This window comes from Macrobrachium rosenbergii, chromosome 19, assembly GCF_040412425.1.
Source record: "Macrobrachium rosenbergii isolate ZJJX-2024 chromosome 19, ASM4041242v1, whole genome shotgun sequence".
Classification (NCBI taxonomy): Eukaryota; Metazoa; Arthropoda; class Malacostraca; order Decapoda; family Palaemonidae; genus Macrobrachium; species Macrobrachium rosenbergii.
The window spans coordinates 17129157-17153995 of record NC_089759.1 but is presented as its reverse complement, the minus strand read 5'-3'; the positions used below and the strand labels follow the sequence as shown (position 1 = coordinate 17153995).

The 24839-nt window shown below is 36.6% G+C and overlaps 1 protein-coding gene across 2 annotated transcripts in view; it reads left to right on the top strand.

The window, feature by feature from the left end:
• Positions 1–4112: 4112 nt before the first annotated feature.
• The window catches only part of LOC136848653 (doublesex- and mab-3-related transcription factor 3-like), a 52141-nt gene continuing 31414 nt past the window's right edge, over positions 4113–24839 (top strand). The window contains exon 1 of one of the 2 annotated variants that reach the window (XM_067121066.1): positions 4113–4771. The gene's annotated coding sequence lies outside the window, so the exon portion shown is untranslated. Of the gene's footprint in view, positions 4772–21220; positions 21451–24839 lie in introns of those variants that run through there. The other variant, XM_067121068.1, reaches the window with a different exon arrangement.

Here is a 24839-nt window from a genome sequence, read left to right as displayed (position 1 = left end):
TATAGATATTATGGATATATATATATATATATATATATATATATATATATATATATATATATATGTATATATGTATTTATGTATGTATGTATGTATGTATGTATGTATGTACGTATATGATTACCACGTATAATGTGCTCTTTTCTGACCTAACATAGGATAATTGTATTCTTAAGATACCTGCCATGCAAATCATATCCATTCAGCTACTTCAGAAAAACGCAAGCTTAAACAATTTATCATTAGAAATATCATTATTGACAACAGACTGCTTCGTAAACTAACACTTGCCTAGGCACTGAATATTCGATGGCAGTGGCCAGGTAACATTCAAGATTAATACCTATTTGAGTATCGAAGTTACAAAGCAACGACTGGTTTTGTGTAAAAGAAAAAAGAAAAAGTATGCTGTGCGGACGATCGTGCTTATATTTCCAATTTGCATTCTTAACTGTACATTCATAATGGTAAATTGAATGCTTTCGTCAATGTTTCTATAATCTCCCTTTCATGAAATGAATATAAGACAATTATTGTGTGATCTTACCCCTACAGAAAAAGAATTCATTAGAAAAATAGAGAAAGTAAGTTTTTTATAACCATACTTAACTTGTACAGCCATAATTTTTATTGAAGCGTGTTTAAGAGAGGATCTCCACATTAAAAATGGACATATTTAATATTCATTTCCAAGCACAAAGTTACTGAATACTGAATACTCACAGACACACGCAGTGAGACAATAATTACTTGTTTGCCGACAGAGCCCTCAGCAAATACTCATTTGCAGTAACCTGTTTGAAGACAAGAAATTAAAGAAATGATAAATACTCAATCTTAGGACCAGAGTAAAGGGCTCAATTGTTTTTATTCACTGACTCCAAATAACAGTTAAAACACATTTTCACCTCCAGACCCAGAATTAACAGAATATACGTATAATCATCTGCGAACAAATTGTAACAGACGTAATGAATGCTCACTCACAGACACTACGTAACAAACAAAAGGAGCACAATTTTGCATAAAAGGTTACAGAATAAATGAATATCCTTCACAGACATAAAGTAAGAGGCAAAATGAATATTCACTTACAGAAAGGACTTGTGACACTGGCACTTTCCGCTGTTTTATTTAAGGGGAAAATTATACAAAATATCGAAAATTAAAAAAATTAAAGAAAATTAACAAAATCAACGAATACTTATTCGCATTCACCGGTACATAAGCAACGAACACTCGCCGACTTCAAGTAAGAGACAAACACATATAAACATACTTATTCGCACTCACAAAGTTACAGAAGCGACGGATACTTGACATTCGCTGTAACACGATTCGCGAGTCAGTCCCCAGCGACTGCTCTGATTGACAAATGAGTGATGGCGGATGACTGGTGATGACCTTGGAGCTACCGACGAAGGGATGGTGGCTGGGACCCCTGGAGTTACTCTAAATTAAGTTAACGAAGAAACACATTTTCAGAATGAAAGCGTGAGGAGTGAAAGGGGAGACATTATTATTATTATTATTATTATTATTATTATTATTATTATTATTATTATTATTATTATTATTATTATTATTATTATTATTATTATTATTATTATATAATAATAATAATAATAATAATAATAATAATAATAATAATAATAATAATAATAATAATAATTATTATTATTATTATTATATTTTGGGGTTGAGAGTTAATGCATCATATGTTGATAGCTTTTTCGCTAAGGAGAAACAAAATTACACTTAAAAATATTTACACTAAAAAAAATAATTAAAAAAGCGAGCTAAATTCGAGAACTTTTCAGAATTACTGAAATTATTCTCATAATAATATCGTCAAATTTTTACGCAGTTTTACTTGACAAATTTTTACTTATTATTTCTCCAACCGGAAAACAATAAATTTTTTGACAGAATTGTCAGATGAAAGTCAAACAAGGTTTAGGAATAATTATAACTTTCACCCGAGTGCATTGTAAAATAAATTATTACCAAATTATTGGAAAGATGGAATATCCAGGCTCAAATGCACCACAACTAAGATAGACAGAATATAGAATTTAGGCCAAAAGCCAAGGGCTGGGACCTATGAGGTCATTCAGCGCTGAAACCGAAATTGACGGTAAAAGGTTTGAAAGGTGTAACAGGAGGAAAACCTCGTTGTTGCACTATGAATCAATTGTTAGGAGGAGGTGGAAAGTAAGATGGAAGAAAGAGAAAATGAACGGAGTTACAGTGAAAGGAATGACAGGGCTTGCAGCTAAGGCCCGAAGGGACTTTGCAAAGATATATAGTGAGGGTGATAAATCGATGTACCATTATAAGTTTCAGGCGAAACGGGTAAAATTGTATTTCAGGTGACAACGATTAATAGACAAGAGTAAAGAATGCCTACAGTGCACTGCATGAGGTTCACTGATGCCACTACCCTCCTACGGGGGAACCACAGCTAAACTAAAGCTATATTGACATAAAATTCTTATTTTGGTTGATTGGAGTGGTTTTTTTGTGGGGGAGGGGGAAGGGGGCCAGGAAGCACAAAATAATACCGTGCAGCGACAAAGGTTTAGATTTGGACTGTCGTACCTCTGCGTGATCTGTTGTGGTTCGAATTTCGAAGTTTTGACTTGGAAATTATAGGAAATATTTGTAGTCACGCTCTGGAAAAAAAAAAAGTTAAGTATACCTTAGTTTAACCAGACCACTGAGCTGATTAACAACTCTCTTAGGGCTGGCCCGAAGGATTAGATTTATTTGACGTGGCTGAGAACCAATTGGTTACCTAGCAACGGGACCTACAGCATACTGTCGAATCCGAACCACATTATGACGAGAAATTAATTTCTATCACCAGAAATAAATTCCTCCAATTCTTCATTGGCCGGTGGGAGAGTCGAACGCTGGGCCAACAGCGTGCTAGCCGAGAGCTCTACCCACCCTTCAATGAAGAACTTATCAAGCTCAGGAGGAGTGTGATTAAAAGAGAAGCAGCGACAACAAATCTCTCCATTGAATAGGAGAATTTGAAACAGAACATAAAACGATTTTTGGGGATTAACCGTAACCTGGCGTCGGGTGAAGTTACAAAATGAATGAATGAATAAATAGGATATTTATAAAAGCGAAAGAAGTAACTGAAGGAACTACTGTCCAAAAATATAGATAAATACGTTTAAAACTTTATTATTATTATTATTATTATTATTATTATTATTATTATTATTATTATTATTATTATTATTATTATTATTAATTTGGCTCAACAAAAAGTTTTCACTACTTGTTATAATTATACAAATCTTAAAGCCATAAGCTTTCTCTCTTTCACGCTGCAGATGTACACCAAAATTAAACCAACTGCCTCTCTCTCTCTCTCTCTCTCTCTCTCTCTCTCTCTCTCTCTCTCTCTCTCTAAGCCCCTGAAATTATAATCCAGCTCTGTGTCCCCAACCGAGGTGTTTAAATCCTTCTTTTTCACTTTTAATTCAAGAGACGCAGATTAAAACCAGTAACATGGCAGCGTGTGTGCGTGTATGTGTGTGTGTGTGTGTGTGTGTGTGCATTTTTCGCACAGGCTGGGGAAATCTGTAACTGACTTGCTCGAGATGTTTACGTTGAGTAAGGAATGTTCTCTGTCTACCCCGAAAATGAACAGGGTCTCTATTTTCTAAGACGTCTTACTTTGTAACTTTTACTTGACTATTCGTAAATTGTGGGTCTTGTTTATTTGCTCCTTTACAAAAAAATTGTGTATAACCTAAGAGAATTTTGTTTCGCATTTTTATGGTCGATACTTTTCAGTTACAAATGTTAGTCGAGAGATTTTCGCCTGAAGACTTTTGGTGATATATAAATGATATCAGATATATAATAAATATTCTTTTATATTTCTTGCGATTTAGATGAATATTTCAGGCAAATTCCCAGACATTCAGTTTATTTTTAATTCTCTCGAAAACGTCTTGTCTGAGTAGAGTTCCAAAATTCATTAAAAAATAAACATAAAAATTGAATTGACTTAAACATTTCAATGGTGGCAGCCTCACATGATTTAAATAACTTTCCTCCCAGGCTGATTCTAATGTCTCAATTCTCTGACCTCCCCCCTTGACACTGCATCTGCTCGCGTTTCATTTGTGTTTGTTTTGGCACTCCTCGTCTCTTTCTGTTGGCATCTTTATCTCTTTCTGCTTCTCTCTCCATTAGAAATTGTTGGTGTGGATGGCCTGTGAAACCCAAGTCTCTCCTTTGACTGAAATAGAAGAAGAAACCCGTCTGGACTCACCCATCTGAATCCCTTTAATCGCGACTCGAGTTACCGCAGCCAATCACCTGGAACCCCTGGGTGCCAACGAACCAGTCACGAAAGACCAAGAGGGAAAAAGTGCCTAAGACACGCCCTTTTTCTCGTGCGCGCGTTTGTGATTGGTCACTCGTGCCGATGGCGCCTCGTGATTAGCTCGAAGGAGAGGTTGTGGGCGGAGTCACTGCTCAGGGAGGAGAAATAAGATGTCATGCACTACAGTGCCAACTATTAATCAGTTTAGGGCCGGGGCTTAGCGTGTCAAGGTTGGGCATCTTGAGTGGGCATCCTGTGTTTTTATATAAGCAAGCCAGGTCCGTGTCGTCTGTGATCCTGTTGCTAAGCTGAAGTAAAGGAGAGTGTTTTATCCCTTTATCATGAACTGAAAAGGACAGAATTCGAGTGCCAGATATTATTTGAGAGAACTGAATCGCTGAAGAGAACGCCGTCCAGGTAAGTCCGGAAAATCGCATTTTTTTTTTTTTATGTTGTGCTATTGTTTACTATAAGATCATGACTTATTTTCTGTTCTGCTCAGCTAAGTCCAAATTGCATCAAAATATCAAATCACCGTTGTGTAAATAATGATTGCAAAAATGAAGTGAATAATAATAATAATAATAATAATAATAATAATAATAATAATAATAATAATAATAATAATAATGTCTCCGTGACAAAATTGCTAAATTGCCTCAATTGCACTTACAAGGAACTGCACAAAAAAAAAAAAATTGTCCGTGGTTGCTAAGGATTATACACTGGGCGATAAGCAATGCCCAAGGTCACGTTGGCATGATGAAGCATGACTCACAATTATGGTAATGCCGCGATAAAGGACGGCGTCTTTGTTTGACGGTCTGTTGATGCATTGTGGAATGCGACAAAGAAACGTCTAATTAAGATGTGTGCTATTTAATTCTTTATGCAATCTGAATCCTCATTGTTCATGCTGTTCTTCGCGTTATTCTTGTTTTAATTATTACTGTTGTTATATCTGCCCAGAGAGATTTTATTATCTTTATTGTTACTGATGTTGCTGCTCCTGTTTTTATCACCGTCATTATGTTTTCCTTCTGTTCTCATTTTCGCTATCGCTATAAATCCTTTTTTGCAGTTATATCAGTAACGTTTTTAATCAGGTAAAATATTTGACCCCGAAGACAGGTAAATTCTAAACCACCAGGTGAACAGTTTTGAGTTTGTTTGTATGCTTAAATATTGAAGGTAATTTACGAACGTATTAATTTTTTTCAATGTAGGTTTTTGAAAGCCGAGGCCGATGAGGCGGTTAACCTAACGCTTACCTGTCCCAGACCAACTGAAGGAAATATGGATAAAGAAAAGGAATTTAGAAAGAGTAGATAGAGCTTGACCTTAACAGAAGCAACAGATGCGTGTATTGAACATGGAATATTGCAAGTCAGGGACAACAGACACATGGAGAGAATTCAGATGCTTGGCGACCAATATGAAAAATCGTCTATATATATATATATATATATATATATATATATATATATATATATATATATATATATACATAAATATATATATACATATATATATTTATATATGTATATATATACATATATAAATACATATATATGTGTATATGTGTATGTATATATGTATACATTATATATATAATTTTATATATATATATTATTTATACATGTGTACATAGACACACGCACGCACACACACATATATATAAATATACATATATATGTGTATATACATATATATATAGATATAAATATATATATATTACAGTTATATGCATGTTACACGCACATCCCTGAGGATCTAATGCCGCATGACAAGCAACAACAGTGTCCTAAGCAAAAACAAATATTTTCACTTTTTAACATCATCCGATACAAAGACGCCACTGAATGTACTGCTGTTGCATCATATGAACTACATCTGTCCGCATATCATGAACAGAGCTTTACGAGATTACAGAATGAATGAATGTGTGTGTGTGTGTGTGTCCTTGCATTTTAATCATTTACTTTCATTCCTATTTGTTTATTTATTAACTCGTTATTTTTTTCTTTTTTAATAAATGATCCCTTCTTTCTACATTTCCCTTAACCCCCCATTGCTTGTTTCTTATGAGCACCATATTGTTTGGACGCTTGAATTTCAAGTCAAGGCATCAGTGGGATTGTTCCATATGAATAGGTGTCATCTTCCGAATATCTTCTGGATAATAATAATAATAATAATAATAATAATAATAATAATAATAATAATAATAATAATAATAATAATAATAATAATAATAATAGCGTGTAAGTATAGAGCTTTTGTGAGCGTGAATTAGACAAATACTGAAAATTTTTCATTTACTAAGAAAAATTAGGGAGACATTATCGAAACATGTTTCACTGAAACTTTAGATTATTAATAAGCCATGGAACATGAACAGATTTTCGTTAGCCTCAAAAACGAACTACTGTTCATCTGCCAGAGAGCCTCAAAAATTATTTATTAGTCGGTGGAATTCAATCATTATTCAAAAAATTCAATCATTATTTATAATTCACTCTGAATGTAGCGGTACCGTCTCTCTCCAAAGAGAATCCTTTGAAGAAGCTACTCACTCTAACGAAAGAAAAGAAGGTATAAATAAAAAAAAAACAGAATGTGGTAAGTCAATGACTCCTCATAAGTGCTTCAAATAAATCGTTTTTAGTAAGTCACTGAAAATACTAACTTTGTGAGCCCAATGACTTTTTCTTCCTGAAGTCATTGGGAATGGCCACTTTTTTTCTGAAGTCATCGTGAATGACCACTTTTTTTCCTGAAGTCATTGGGAATGGCCACTTTTCTTCCTGAACTCATTGGGAATAACCACTTTTTTTCCCTGAAGTCATTGAGAATGGCCACTTTTTTCCTCAAGTCATTGGAATGGCCACTTTTTTTCTCAAGTCATTGGAATGGCTACTTTTTTCTCAAATCATTAAAAAATGGCTACTATTTTCTCAAATCATTAAAAAATGGCCACTTTTTTTCCTCAAGTCATTGGAAATGGCCACTTTATTCTCTCAAGTCATTGGAAATTACCACTTTTTTCTCAAGTCATTAAAAATGGCCACCTTTTTCTCAAGTCATTAAAAAATGGCCAGTGTTTTCCTCAAGTCATTGGAATGGCCACTTTTTCCTCAAGTCACTGGAAATGCCCACTTCTTCGCGCGTCACTGCAAATGGCCACCTAGTGAATCGCTTGAAATGACTATTTCTATTTACGTCACTTCAAATAGCTACTTCTTCCTGAGCCCAAAGATACAGCTCTAATTGCGTCTCCACTTCGATACGACGCTTACCATTCAATTACCCTCATGACTGTTCTTCTCGGATCATGATATCTACTTGTTATTGAGCTTTGATTACAATAACTTCTCTATTCGATAATTATGAACCAGTCTTCCGTCACACTGGTATAATAAAAATGCTACGACTCAAATTCTTTGCCAATCCGTTTCTATTTCGCTGCTTGGTTTGTGGCGCCATCTTTCCCTAAGTCACGTGACCTAAGCGACTTATTTCATTCTTCCGAGTATTTTTGCTTCCCTCACTGGTTGTTAGAATGGAATGGAATATAAAACTATGGCCAAAGGCCAAGCGCTGGGATCTATGAGGTAATTCAGTGCTGAAAAGGAAACTGAGAATAAAAAAGTTTGAAAGGCGTAATAGGAGGAAAACCTCGCAGTTGCACTATGAAACAATTGTAGGAGAGGGTGGAAAGTAAGATTGAAGAAAGAGAATATGAACGGAGGTACAGTAAAAGGAATGAAAGGGGTTGCAGCTACGGTCCGCTGGTGGCGCTACCCCTCTACTACTAGCTAATTTACTGTCTCGACAAATATCTAAGATGCATCCCAGACCATCCAAGATTGGAAGATGCAAAATATACCGGAAGATGCATTAGCAATTCTCTGGTAGACATCAGAGGTCCCTCACACTGAGGGACCTGGGGCAACCCGAACGAACTGTAAGGTCTGTAAGGTTATATTACTGCTATTAGTATTCACCGACATGAGCTACATCCATAATACCCCTGATTATATGCTAGTGCTTACAAATATATCACTTTTATCATTAGAACTGTTACTAACGTTTCATCTTCTGATGTACTAAGGATTGTCTCTATTGTATCTGTATTCTATATTCATCATCAAATCCTGGGCAGATTGCGAACTTCAGAGTACATCGTACCAATCGTTTCTCTTCCTTCTTCCCTTTGGCTACGACCGGAATATCTTGTTATCCTTCTGGCGCGTATCGCAGGTTTTCCGCCATTACTGAGAGGAATAAAATCCTTCGACGCCATTTCAGCTTTACAAAGATCCTGAAGGAAAACGAGGGGAAGAAAGGATGGGACTTTCTGTAGCGTGGCATTTCGTCACCATGTATAAGTTTTTCAAAATTAAAAAAAAAAATATTTCTATGACCCAAAAATTTTGTATTGTTAGGTCAGGTTAGGTTGGGTTGGGTTAGGTTAGGTTAGGTTAGATCACAGTATTTTGTATTGTTCATTCTGTCACAGTTCTTATTACCGGCTATTCTCTTTCTAAAGCTTGCCTTTGGGCAGACTCCCTCTACCAACAAGGAATAAAAAGGCCTTCAGAATTATCGCTTTTCATAAACATAATTTTGTAAAATATTTGTTTATTATTACTGACGTTTTAAGCAACTGGGTGACATCTCTGATTGTCGACCGGTACAAAACCAATCTGTAGATTTTCATTGTAAAAGAAACCCCATAAAATATTAACAATAATAAACAAAGCAAGGAAGATATCAACAAAACGTGTACTAAAAACTTGTATTTTTGATCAATTTCCTTTCGGGAACCTCTACCGCAAAGTTTCGTAAAGTAAAAAGATTTCTAAAAACTTATACAATTAATAATCATAATTATACGTTGATTTTATGTAACAAACATACTACTGTTTGGCTGCTAATTTAACAATTAGCTAACACCGCCCTAAACCCATTCTCTCTCTCTCTCTCTCTCTCTCTCTCTCTCTCTCTCTCTCTCTCTCTCTCTCTCTCTCTCTCTCTCTCTCTCTCTCAGAATTTCAACGGGAAGGTTTTTACAAATTCCTCACACTCTGTGGAGCTACGTTATTGTTTATATTCTTATTGTTCTCACTATTCTTACTCCTTGACGGTGAATAACTTGGAGAAACTTCAGAGATAAATCCTCCAAATCTGGGAAAACAAAGGGACCCAGATGATAGTGGGAAATAATTGAAAGATTCCGAGAAAGGTCTCCAGTCAGGAAATCCAATATACTGTACATAAAAATAAATATATAAGTAAACAAGTAAAAAGAATAATTAAATGAACATTCATCATACCGAACAAAATCCCTAACTTGAATTTTTGCACCTACTTCGAGTTCAGCTCTAATACCCTGGGACAGGATTTCCTTCCGTCCGATTATTATTATTATTATTATTATTATTATTATTATTATTATTATTATTATTATTATTATTATTATTATTATTATAGGTCTGTTACAATATGAAATGTAGCAAAATCTGGAGGAAATTTTCTGCAGTAAAAAAAATCGGTGAGCAAATATACTGTATATGTGTGTGTATGTGTATATGTATATGTATGTATATATATATATATATATATATATATATATATATATATATATATACATTTATACATTAGATATATAATCTATACATATGCACATACGTAAATATATATGTAAATATACAGTATTTGTATGTATACATATATGTGTGTGTATGCATGTGACAGGCGAGACGCAATGGCAGCGTACTGAGCTTGCAACATTAAGGTCTATTCTTCGAGCCAGGCCTAGGCCTACCTCCACCAATCGACTCTGCTGTGGATGGGTATCAGTGGCAATTGCAAGTCAAAAAACACCAGCCACTCTAAAGAGAGAAAAACGCTTCCGCTTCCTCAGCTAGTCTTTAAGAGTGAGGTTGCTAGCCCCACGCTGGTTTTCAGGATCCCAGCAGATGCTGGTACCCGTTTACAGCTGGGTGGACTGGTGGCCGCGAGTCAAGTGCTGCACTGTTCAGCTAAAATGCCCACTTTGCTGGTGGGAATTTTTACAAATTGGACGACGGGACTGCCACCTCCCTATGTCTTATATATTAATGTATAATGCATATATCGTCTCATATATTAATGTATATGTATATATGCATATGTATATGTATATACTGTACACTTATATACATATATATACTTATATTTATGAGACGTAGGGAGGTGGCAGTCCCATCGTCCACTTTGTGAAAATTCCAACCAGCAAAGTGAGTATTGTAAAATGGTACAGGACCTGATTCATGCATACACATACATACACACACACACATACATAATATATATATATATATATATATATATATATATATATATATATATATATATATATATATATATATATATATATATTTATTCATAAACACACACACATATATAATATATACATACATACATATATATATATATATATATATATATATATATATATATATATATATATATATATATATATGTGTGTGTGTGAGACAGGAAAAGAGAGAGAGAGAGAGAGAGAGAGAGAGAGAGTAAGATCTGTACGTTCTACATATCAATATTCCTCCAACCCCGCGCATCATACATCAGCGTTTCACACAGACCCAGCCAAATTAAGAGATAAAAAAGAAGTCTGTTCCTAACCAGCTGTTTATCCTGCATCGCAAATGCACTGTTCTTTGGCTCCACTGAAGGCCCTGTAAACACAGACAAGCCTCTCAGGCGAATAAGTGGCCTTATCATCTCTAACGATGCTTCGAGCGATACACTCAAGAGGCAGCCATTTGTTCAGATCTGCTCGCGTTACAGCAGACACGCGAGCCTCTTACCCACCAGAACTATAACACCAATATTTGACACCTTCCTGTTACTTCATCTCACTCTCTCCCACCCCCTCCCTTCCCTTTCCCTCCCTCACTCCCTCCCTATCCCCACAGTTCGACTCACATCGCTAATTACGAACGTTTTAGAATCTGAGCCTCGTCAGTTTGAGTTTCATGGCCACAAACTGACAGACGACATTATTCATATTGTTTGGAGTTCATAACCTTTTTACGTTCGGTGGTTTTGGTGTTGCGTGCATGTGTGTCTAAACAAACAACCACACACATACAGTACATATATACATATATCTGCATGTATATATATGTATGTATATACATATATATTATATATATACAGTATATATATACTTTATATTAAATTACATTATATTATATTATACATATATATATATGTGTGTGTGTGTGTGTGTGAGTGCGTGTGTGTGTATGTGTGTGTGTACGGGTACCTTAGCTCTGCGCTTGAACACTGGTTTATCCCGCACTTTTTCAAACCGATTATGCATATTCCCGTGAATATCAGCCAATCTGTTCATGGAGACTTGACCACGTCTCCTAACAGAGGATAGATAATAAATAATAAATAATAGATAATAAATAATAAAAATGAAAATTTTTTATTAAATGCAAGGAATCACGACACACAAGAAGCACGTGATAATTACTGAGATAATGACATAATGAGTGGAGGAAATGATATTATATAAAGATAATTATAGTTTCGTGTCTGGCGAATGAAACCCCATGTACTGTAGGTAATCTTCACCACATTAAAAAAAATCGTTAAGCATATTTTTTAAGTGAACGTTATGAAATTACGAACGTCAGAGGTTAACTGCTCTACGCTGTTGTCCATCCACATTTCATCCAATTTTATTTTCAAGTTTAAATTAAATAAAAACAGTTGTAAAGAAGAAACGCTCAAGGCTGTCTCAAAATTATGGCTTCCAAGAAAAATTTATTTTGGTTGCTGGGTCAGATGGGAAAATTTGACGACTTTTTGTCAAACATTTCCTTCCAAAGCTTAAATTGCGGATTAATCTACGCCACTGATAATAAACATTTCCTTTCAAACCATAAAATGTACTGTCATCAGTTTTATGACAAGTTTCTTCAGCGCAATCAAGTTTTCTGTAAATCGTATAATCAAGGACACCGAAAATAGATCTATTTTTCGGTGGCCTCGGTATAATATTGTATGAGCCACGACCCATGAAACTGTAACCACAGCCCGGTGGTGGCCTATCCCATATCGTTGCCAGATGCACGATTATGGGTAACTTGAACCTTAAATAAAAATAAAAACTGCTCAGGCTAGAGGGCTGAAATTTGATATGTTTGATGACTGGAGGGTGGGTGATCAAAATAACAATTTGAGCCCTCTAGCCTCAGTAATTTTTAAGATTTGACGGTGGACAGAAAATGTACTGACAGAAAAAAGTGAGGACGGACAGACAAAGCCGGCACACCAGTTTTCTTGTACAGAAAACTAAAAATGATTTAATTTAAAATGTGAAGTTAAAATTATTAATGGACCGTTGAAATAATGGCCCATAATGGGATAAAAATAGTAAGGTCAAAATCATAACTATATACAATAATACTGTTATGCAAAAATATGCGCCATTTTACTAAAACTCCTTAATGTATTCACAACGTTGCATAATGGAGACTATACAAATTTGATGTTTTATAATATACAAAACAAGGACCACGTGACTAAACGCATTGCAAGGGCTAGCTTGAAAGTGAAACATGTAAATAGCTAGTGCTTTTGTGTACATTAGCACGACCCATGTCATCAGTGTAATATACCCTGACGATTATTTGTATACTGTTCATACGAAAGTGCTAAGCACTTAAATGTTTCGATAATATATTATGCAGAGGACGGTACCCTAGGATAGGTTAGGTTAAGGCTAAGTAGGAGTACCTTAGTTTTAGCAGACCACTGAGCTGATTAACAGCTCTCCTAGGGCTGGCCCGAAGGATTAGACTTATTTTACGTGGCTAAGAACCAACTGGTTACTTAGCAACGGGACCTACAGCTTATTGTGGAATCCGAACCACATTATAGCGAGAAATGAATTTCTATCACCAGAAATAAATTCCTCTAACTCTTCACTAGCCGGCCGGAGACTCGAACTCGGGCCTGGCGAGGCCAGTCCACAGCTCCACCGACTCGCCCAACGAAGAGCTGCAAGGTTAGGCTAGGATGCATCCACGTCAACATGTCTTTGATCTGCTTTTAAATGTCATACGGCTCACGGAAAGGACCAGCACAACGCTTATGCATTAAAACAAAAAAAAAACAAAAAAGACAGTTGACCTCAGCAGTTAATCTTGTGCCCGTTAATTAGTTGACTGTCGCGGGTCACATCCAGGGTGGAGTACGGTCTGCAACCTCACGCATGAAACTTGCTGAGAATCAAGAGGTTAACATCTGTGTGTAGTTATGCATATATATATATATATATATATATATATATATATATATATATATATATATATATATATATATATATATATATATATAAAACTGTGGCTGAAATACGCCTAACTTGGGATGCCACTGAAAAAAATTAACAGCTACAACAAAAGCTGCATTGAACCAGAAAACGAGGCCAAGAAGCAGAACGAAATTTGAAAACCAAAACTTCCTCCCTAAATAAATTCGTATTATCGAAAACAATGAAAAGTGAAAAAACTGAGAATGTAAGACAAATAAGAGACTGAAAGTTATAAAGAAAGAGTATAATTATAAAGGAGCATTTGGCAAATCATGTAAGAAATTTAATTGCAAGCAAAAAGTGCGATTTTCAATAAATGGCGTTAGAAAAATTGAAGAGGGTGGCAGTGAAAATTATACTACTGATATATAAATAGCAATAAACATACTCAAAACACGAAGCTAATATTTGAAAAACTATGAAAATATGAAACCCGAAAATGAAAAACGAAAAATGCTAAGTATAGAAATCAGAGTATTCGAAGAGAAGTATAAGAGAAAATGAGAATATTAAGGCATAAAACTGAAAAAAGAAAAAATTAATTTTTATTAATAAGCCATCAAAATGGTATTTTCATATGTAAAACAAAGGCGGTAGTATGATAAAATAAACAATTTGGACGAAAAACTGCGGCATTACAAACAATCGGAAAAGCCATCATTAAACCTTATGAAATAAACATTTTTGATAAACGTAACAATTTGAAAAACAAAACCATAAAAATAAGAAAGAAAATCAGTAGAAATCAAATAAAAGAAAGATGGAGGAAAAAAAAACCGTAGGGAGGCGCTCGGCGAGCGCTAATCAAACGAAAGCATTGACTCATCGGTAGCATTATCTGTGAGCCGGAACTTGTAAATCACGCGCCGCATTTGTTTACACTATCTATTATATCACGGGCCGGCCGCGAAAATTCCGCCCCCCACCCCCACCCTCTCTCTCTCTCTCTCTCTCTCTCTCTCTCTCTCTCTCTCTCTCTTATCTTTACTGCCCTTGTCTCTTTTCGAAACATATCGGTCTTGGGTTAATCTTTCGTTTATGCAGGTGGGTCCTGGTCCGGACGGGCCTCGGGTGTAGAGGCCTCGCAGGGATTCTCCGTATTTGGAAATGTAAAATTTTTTTTTTTTTTTTACCCTATGAATTTACGCCGAATAGAGAACAGTGGTTATAGTTAGTGAACTCCGTTGTTTCTAAACGATTACAGAATTAGAATATAGAATTTGTTCCAAAGGCCAAGCACTGGGACCTATGAGGTCATTCAGCGCTGAAACGGAAGCTGACAGCGATAAAGTTTCAAAAGGTGTAACAGGAGGAAAACCTCGCAGTTGCACTATGAGTCAATTGTTCGAAGAAGGTGGAAAGTACGGTGGAATAAAGAGAATGTGAATGGAGGTACAGTAAAAGTAATGGAAGAGGTTGCAGCTTGGGGCCGAAGGGTCGCTGCAAAGAACCCCAAGTAATGCCTAGAGTGCACCACTTGAGGTGCACTGAGGGCACTACACCCCTCTCGGGGTATTTAAAGCAGAATGGAAGATCTGATGCTCTGAAGAAATAACTGTTTTTTTTTTTTTGCAGTATTTTTTTTCCCTTGCTTCTGCTTACTATAATTCAGGGCAGCAATGGTTAAACATGATTTCTTCAAGACCTTTACCCTTGATTTATTAATGCAAATAGTGACTTCGGCTGTTTATCTCTGAAGTTACCCTCTTTTAGTAGGATAAATTTTCTGCACAAAAGAAAATTATTATTTTGATTATTGCCATTGTTGCTGTTATGTTTCTAGTCACTCATTTTAAAAGTTGCCAAAAGAGTAGACCTATAGACAAAAGTTTTACATCGAAAGAACAAATGGGTCTGTCCTGGCTGTTTAGCGTTCTATACTTCTTAGTTTTCTCTTCCCCTCCCTTTTTTTTTAACGCTAGCGGGTACATCTCAATCAGCTGGAGTACTAAGTCGTATAGTCCTTTGGTAAAAAAAAAATAATAATAATAATAAAAACTTCCGAATTCAGAGTAAAGTCCGAGTCGCTTTATGTTTAGTCTCCCGCAAATACATTCAACAAATATAATCTCTTAAGGAAATAACCAGAGATGAATCCGTTTTTTATCTCCGCCGACAGAAAGGGTTGTTTTCTCTTGGCCTCGACACTTCCGGTTGGGTTTTTCGTTGAAAGTTGTTTTGAGAAGAGACGATCTCGAAAAATGCTTTTATCTCAAGTTGTCCTCGAGAAAAATAATTTTTTTTTTTATGGAATCTGCAGATTCGGGAGCGCAGTAGAAATCATTTTACTACTCTTAAAAAAACTACTGTATTTTTCTTGTGAGGTTTCAGAGGAAAGTAATGTAGAAACTACAGCTTCATGCATCCTTCATGTGCTGGATTAAATATATACATCTTCGAAGGAGAATTTCCACGGCGTTGGGCGCTCCATATAACTTTATATTATAGTAAATTATGAAGCAGCTTATCATCAAACTTAAATATTTAATACCAAAGTATAACATAGCATGCCACGATGAAATTACACCATATCAGTTTATGCCATACTAAAAATTATACTAACAGTAGAACAAAAAGCACTACGATATACCATAGATGGGTACACTAGAGTAAAACAGCACTATAACAGGTCTGTTATCTAATTCCTCCCTGGGTTAGATGTCTGGCTGCCAGAATTGGCCATAAACCCACCAAGTCCAAAAAGGATGTTCTCGATAGGAGCTTGTGATTAGGCGATAAAAGATGGCAAGGGAAATGTTTTGATGGATGTCAGCAGGTCTTTGCTTCCTACTGCTCTCTCTCTCTCTCTCTCTCTCTCTCTCTCTCTCTCTCTCTCTCTCTCTCTCCATTATTCAGGGCGAGGATACAAGCAACATGGGGTTGTCCCCTTTAAATTCCATTACGTTCATGGTAAAGAAGCGGCGAGTTATACAACTGGTTGTCAGTCGACTGTAGTGGGACGAAGCCATGAGCAGAGAGAGGAAAAAGTAACAGATGTGGAGGTAATTGTTCCGTCAAAATATACTTATAGCATGCTGTAGATGAAAAAGGGAGGAACATTCACCAGGTATTTCTCTCTCTCTCTCTCTCTCTCTCTCTCTCTCTCTCTCTCTCTCTCTCTCTCTGTCTTTTTATAAATACATACATACATACACACACCCAGACACACACACACACATATATATATATATATATATATATATATATATATATATATATATATATATATATATATATATATATATATATATATATATATCATACATATACACCCAAGTTAAACAAATAACTAAAGTGGAGTGACGTCCATGGCTACAATTAGTTATAGTAACAACTGCTTATCCAAAATAATTCGAATCGAATGAAAATTCCCCGATAATATTTCACGAGAATACCGAAAGTTTTCTGTCGAAGATTTCAGAAATCACCGGAAAAATCGCAAAGCAGATGCTATTGTGTGCATTTCGATTTGATCTCTAAGACCTGCAAAATCAGGTCAAATAGTAAATTCAAATTTCTTACGAAAAATTTTTATACTTTATCATTTGGAAGAAGTGTAGAAAAGGAGTACATGATATAATTATATTGAACAGATGTAAGAAATGTGAGGATTAGCAACGATACTAATAACGTTCAAGAACGCAGAAGCAAAACAAGGAAAAGGCACAAAAAAATAGGGGTAAAAGAAATATACCGAAGGAAAATATGTAAAAATCGTGAAGATTAGCAGTGATAATAACAATCCCGTGAAGATGAAGATCATAAGAAAACAGAAAGAAGCAAAAGAAAAGCAAGACAAAAAAGACGCAGCAAAAGAAGAAAAAGAATCTTGTGCATTAGAGAGAGAATGAATGAATGAGTGAATGAATGAAGGGAGACGCGAATCAAAGGCCCATTCATGCCGGCGGGGCAATAAATCTCTCGGCGGGCAGCGGCCGTCGTCATTTCTCTATCGTACCCAGAGATTATAAAATCAGACGGAATACGCACACATGCGCTGAGAGAGAGAGAGAGAGAGAGAGAGAGAGAGAGAGAGAGAGAGAGAGAGAGAGAGAGAGAGAGAGAGGGTGGGCAGGGTATTAGTATGCAATAAGTTGTAAGCATTTTTAAGTAACAAAATCATGAACACAGAGAGAAAGAGAGAGAGAGGGCATTAGTATGCAATAAGATGTGAGAATTATTTACTACCCAAATATTAACCACATGCCGTCAAAAGAAGAAGAAGAAGAAGAAAATGAGAGAGAGAGAGAGAGAGAGAGAGAGAGAGAGAGAGAGAGAGAGAGAGAGAGAGGTTGAGAAGGATATTAGTATGCAATATGTTGTAAGACTTATAAACAACCAGAATTTGACCACATACCCTCAAGGAGAGTAAGAGAGAGAAAGGGTGGGCAGGGTATTAGTATACAATAAGTTGCATGAATTTTTAACTACCAAAATCATGAACACAGAGAGAGAGAGAGAGAGAGAGAGAGAGAGAGAGAGAGAGAGAGAGAGAGAGTATCAGTATGCAATACGATGTGAGAATTATTAACTACCCAAATATTAACCGCATGTGGTCAAAAGAAGAAGGAAAGAGAGAGAGAGAGAGAGAGAGAGAGAGAGAGAGAGAGAGAGAGAGAGAGAGAGAGAGAGACGGGGTGGGGGAGGTTGAAAACGGTATTAGAAGGCAATATGTTGTAAGAATTATAAACAACCAGAATTTTACCACATACACTCAAGGAGAGAGAGAGAGAGAGAGAGAGAGAGAGAGAGAGAGAGAGAGAGAGAGAGAGAGAGAGAGAGAGAGAGAGGGTATTAGTATGCAGTAAGTTGTAAGAATTATTTGCCCAAAAGTGACTACATGCCCTCAAGAGAGAGAGAGAGAGAGAGAGAGAGAGAGAGAGAGTATTAGTATATTCCCTGCATATGGCCCTCTCCTGAAATAAGGGATATTATTATTATTATTATTATTATTATTATTATTATTATTATTATTATTATTATTATTATTATTATTATACAGTAAGTTACAGGGATTCAAACAGAATACAACTATATGTCCTCGAGAAAACAGATAGTGTGGGTGTCATGGAACATCACAAATATTACAAAACCAAACGAAATTATCAAATAACCTACTAAAGAACAGAGGTTGAGGGGAATGCACGGCTGGGAGGTTGCCGGAGAGAGAGAGAGAGAGAGAGAGAGAGAGAGAGAGAGAGAGAGAGAGAGAGAGAGAGAGAGAGAGAGAGAGAGAGAGAGAGAGCTGATCGGCAGATAATCTGGATGGGTAAGAGATGGAGTTCGGATGCGTTTGTTATGGTTTTTGGTGATTAGGAGCGTTCCGTGTTGTTTTTCCTGAGGGGGGAGCATCATCCTCTCAATAAATCTTGTTGGATTAAGAGGATGCTGTTCAGGCAGCCATCATCCGGTGCAATGTCTGTGATCAGTTTACATGTGATGGATGATGAGTCGGCAGACGCTCGATGCTTCTGTTTTCGATGTTTTGAGGTTGGATGCTTCTATACTGAAGGGTTCTGCTTTGCATGTTTTGAGGCTGGATGCTTCTGTGCTGAAGGCTTCTGTTTTGCATGTTTTGAGGTTGGATGCTTTTATACAGAAGGGTTCTGTTTTGGTTGATTTGAGGTTGGATGCTTCTGTGCTGAAGGCTTCTGTTTTGCATGTTTTGAGGTTGAATGCTTCTATACTGAAGGCTTCTGTTTTGGTTGATTTGAGGTTGGATGCTTCTGTGCTGAAGGCTTCTGTTTTAGTTGATTTGGGGTTGGATGCTTCTGTGCTGAAGGCTTCTGTTTTGGTTGATCTGAGGTTGGATGCTTCTGTGCTGAAGGCTTCTGTTTTGGTCGTTTGGGGTTGGATGCTTTAATGCTGAAGGCTTCTGTCTGGGATGTTTTGAGGTTGGATGCTTCTGTGCTGAAGGCCTCTGTTTTGCATGCTTTGAGGTTGGATGCTTCTGTGCTGAAGGCTTCTGTTTTGCATGCTTTGAGGTTGGATGCTTCTGTGCTGAAGGCTTCTGTTTTGCATGCTTTGAGGTTGGATGCTTCTGGTTGTTTTGAGGTTGGATGCTTCTATGCTGAAGGCTTCTGTTTCGGTTGATTTGAGGTTGGATGCTTCTGTACTGAAGGCTTCTGTTTTGCATGTATTGAGGTTGGATGCTTCTGTGCTAAAGGCTTCTGTTTTGGTTGTTTTGAGGTTGGATGTTTTAATGCTGAAGGCTTCTGTTTGGGATGTTTTGAGGTTGGATGCTTCTATGCTGAAGGCTTCTGTTCTGGTTGATTTGAGGTTGGATCCATCCGTGCTGAAGGCTTCTGTTTGGGATGTTTTGAGGTTGGATGCTTCTGTTTTGGATGTTTTGATAGGTTGGATGCTTCTGTTTTGGATGTTTTGAGGTTGGATGCTCCTTTCACTTTAATATTTCTAAGTTGGACATTCTGATGGTAAATGTTGCTGTCTGATGGCCTCTACGTTTGGTGCTTCTTCGCTGAATGCTTGCAGGTTGAATGATTTTGCATTGAAAGCCTCTAATGCCACTACGCTCCATGCTTCTCTCAACGTTCGATGCTTCTGCTTCAGAGAATTTTACTCTGAATGCTTCGACATCGGATGCTTCTACGTTCGAGGCCTTTGTAATTATTTCCGTTAAACATTTTATAAGATAGATGCTTTTATTTTTAATGTGTTGGTGTTATGTGATCCTCTGTTTAGTGATAATGTTTTTTATATAGAAAACTAACATGTGAAATGCTTTGCGCATCAGATAATTTGATGTTGAATGCTTTCGTTTTTTGGATGTCTCTACGTTTGATCCTTCTATGCTTGACAATTCTACGTTAAATTCGTTCAGTCTGGATGCTCTGTACAGAATGTTTCGCCTTTCTTACTACAGTGTCTTTGCAACCTTGTACCATGCTTTCATTTGAGCGACTTCGTTCTGCCTTGGTTTGCAACTCTTCGTTGGCCTTTAGTCGTGTAAAAATCGTGGTAGTGATTGTGATCCATTGATCTGCTGATGCAGTTACATCGGTGGCAACGCCTCATGATAAATGGAAATAGATTGCTTTCAAGAGTTATATATGTGTGTGTCTGTATGTATATAAATATATAAATGTATGTATATGCATCAACACCAATATATTTTCTGATATCATTCTGCATTCCCATTTCGAATTTAAACCATCTCCATATCTCAACTACGTCTCAGTAATGGCTCGAAATGTCCGTTAAAACCGACGCAATAATGTTACGCATGGCAAGCGAGCGCCGTGTGTGCCTCCGTCGTCATTGCAAAGGCATTTGCGTCTGATGCGTCTCGGAGAGAAGAGTCACGAAGCGAGGAGATAACCCAATGTTGATTCTCTGCCTTAACATTTCCGGTATTGGCCAGCGTTATCTTAATCCCCCTTGCGAGTGACCTTTTCAACGGCTCTCAACGGAAGTGACGTAGCGGAGCCGATGGCCGGTGGCTAATCAGTCTGGCGATGGCTTTAGTGGCACGAGGAACTCGAGAAGCTATCGAGGACTGACGGGAAGAGGAGACTAGTCTAAGGGTCTAGTGTCCCTAAGGCTTCTCTGAAGAATTATAGTCAGTGACTGAAACCTTTCTTTGGCCTCTTGATAAGAGTCGACGCGTGCACCCACTGACCGCAAGGGATTCTGTTTACAAGAGAGCTCAGTATTTCGAAGAAGCTGTGATTGGCAAGTAAGTTTAATGAAATACCGTTTCAGCCAAGTACATTACGGTTGTTGTCATTAAGTTTTCTTCGCATTCACGTACATTTCGTCTTTCCACGGTTTTCAGTCCTTAAAGCAGAAAATAAACTTTGACGGCAAGTTGAAAGTCGATACGTGGTTTATACGATTGCCATTGTAAGAATAATGCCCTTCATACAACGCTTGCTTTAAGACTAGCCCCCTCTTGCTAATCGTTATTTTATGCATTTTAGACTTTTAAAAGCGAAGCTTTCATGTGGTGGGTTTGAAAAGTGTGCTTATGGTTTTAATACAAACTCATGTACACTGAACAGGTAGGAGTGGTACGAGATACATGATGTCAGGCGAGCACTGTTGTCATGATAAAGTTATTGACAAATTTCATTTTCATTATTATTTTTTAATATATCCAGTATTAGTTCTATTTTTTGGTTGAGGGGGGGTTTTAACTCTGAAACAAAATGATACGGTTATCTTATGAAATATCACAGATTTCTCGAAGAGAAAATATAAGGATGCTGGATAAGGCGTTACAGTTACCTAGACCCATGATGGGCATGATTTCCTCCAAACCAGTGGACATAGTAAAACCTATTCTGCCCCCAGGACCGAATCAAAGTCCACATCAGTCCTATTATTCACTTAAAGAACAGTTTGCCATAAGGAACGTCATGCCTAAGTACAAAACCCGTGCTGGCATAAGGTCGCTTTAATCTACGTTAACCAACCGACCACGAAAATTCTATGAGGTCCCTATTGAGAACGAAGGGTTTTTTTTTTTTTATACCCAGAGCATCGTCAATGTACCAAATGTTTTCTACTCTCAAAACATCACACTTAGGCCTGTTACCTATAACAATTCACATTCACATAGCCTACAGTATGTATAGGCTACTTACCGAAGTAAATACCTGAATCCAAACGATAATTTCAGCTAGATAAAAAAAAAAAAACAATTGCTTACTAAATGTCTTGTTATGTGCAGTTAAAACATCACACCAAGTCTACGTGCTTCGTTTTTCATACATACGTACTAACATTTAAACGCGATGACAGAAAAATTTCATCAGGATAGCTAAAACTATTATCTTACGATTACAGCTGAAAAATTATCATACAGCAGTTGGTTAAAACTATTAACTTGCGCGTACAGCTGAAAAAAAAACTATACTTTTCGTCTTACGAACAATTAAATCCTACTTGGCACATCGTAAGTCTGTCGACGTACTTTGTACGATGTCTTGAGCTGACATTTTGTTTAAAACCCTTGGACCTAAATTTATTAGTTAGTTAGTTATAAATGATTTGTTTAACCAGACCTTTGAACCTAAATTTATTGAACAATACTTATCGTAACTTACCGTTTTACGTAGCCTAGGCCTGTCTGACATGTGAACGAACGGTTCTTTAGAGTATGCCGTCATTATTGTAGCTGATTTGCTGTCACTTTGAGAACGATATTGATATTTGCACTATGGCGTGTATGTAAATCAGGTATTAACACTGGCGCACTGGTTGATCACATATGATGGGGATGCACATTGTGACAATTAACGTCTGTAATCCACAAAGGGAACTCTATCACTGGCTGCAGATAAGGTATTCCTTACAATATTTATTTCTCAGACAATAAGGGAACTGGGACGACGGTTCTTTTTCCGTTTGTCGAAGAAAATTCCCTGCCAATTTTAAATATTTATTTTACCACAATTTAGTTTTCATATCTTACTATCATATGAAAGTAACAGTTATAAATATAAGTATTTTTAGAAATCATGTCATTATATTTTAGAAATCATGTCATTAATTGACTGGGGAGTTTCATTGTTCGCATAGGCCTATAATGTTAACATTAACAGTAATCATCAAAATTACAAATCTTTAGCAAATGAATATAACGGATAAACTAATCATATTTTGTGTAAGGAAAATCGTTTTTCTGTGAAGAGTTGAACTTCATCAACAACGAATAAATAAGCATAAATTCGAGTTGAAGTCGTAGCAGACCTGCGGCTCAAAACACTGCTCCCGCCAAATCATACTAACGTCACTTCAGTCATTTACAGTAAGCGTCAAGACCTAAAAAAGGAGAGGTCTTTCTTAGGTCTTGGTAAGTACCCTGCGATCCATATTGCTGTGAGAGTTATCGTTTTATAGATTATTCAAACAAATGGGTAGTAATGATAGACAACACCAAAGAGGAATCATAATGGTGGTGTTGCTATCTTCCCCGGAAGTGGACTGTTTGATCGTGGTCTACAAATTTAGGCTACATATCGCAGGGAATGGATATTCAAGGTTCACGAAATTAATGAGTGACAGACCTCTCTCTCTCTCTCTCTCTCTCTCTCTCTCTCTCTCTCTCTCTCTCTCTCTCTCTCTCTCTCTCAAGTATGTAGAGTAGGTAGGGGACAATGACAATCTGTACGACAAATCCAAATGATGTTTACTAAGAGGACACAGAAACTCATTCATAAGGCTCAATGACTAACTAGAAAATAAAGACTACATTGTCTATATATTGCTCAGGACAATTAATTGTCTTGTTTTATCAGTGTAATGAGTATTTGAAGAAAAATACTCTCATTTGAGAGGAGATTTTGTAAAGAAGAGGCCAAGTTCGTAGGAAATAGTTTTCCAAGGGGTTACTTCCGTCAGACAGATGATAACAAAATATAGACGAAAAAGGCCTCTTGTTTGTTTAGAATATGATCTGAGGACCCATTTCCTAATGATCAAGGAACATGTAAATAATATATAGATAAACGGCAAACCTTTTTCTTGCCGATGATACGACATCTTATTTGTATTCCGGGAAAGTAAACAAGGATATGCAGAAAGAACAACCCTCTGTTATATGCTGTTGCATTAAGGATTTCTGTGGCGCCGATGACCAATGTTAGTGTGACGCCACGCCACTTTGTCCTTCAATAAGTCGGTCGACTAATCTCAAGGTACCCTTTCGAATGTGTGGTTTATTGTTTCCTTTAAGACTAGGCGTCGTGTTTGGAAGGGAAGCCAGTGCAACAGATTTTGTATAATGTGATGTTTTGCTAGGCTCTGTTATAATGTATTTTTTTTGTTCAAGATTAATAATGAGGGCAATTATAAAAATAATGGCGGTTGTTAATATCGTTGATGTTCACTTTGACGTATCAACCACAGACTGGAGATTACGAGTAGCAATGACAATAGCAATGTCAGATCGCAACCACTTCCATCATCAGTTGCTGTTGTGGTTCTTGTTGGCATACCCTAGACAGTAAATATTTGATTTATATTTACTATTTATGATAAAGAACCTGTTTATTCTTTCACTAGAACCACCGTTCAATACCGAGTATATCATAAATTTGCGATAAAATTATTTCAATTATT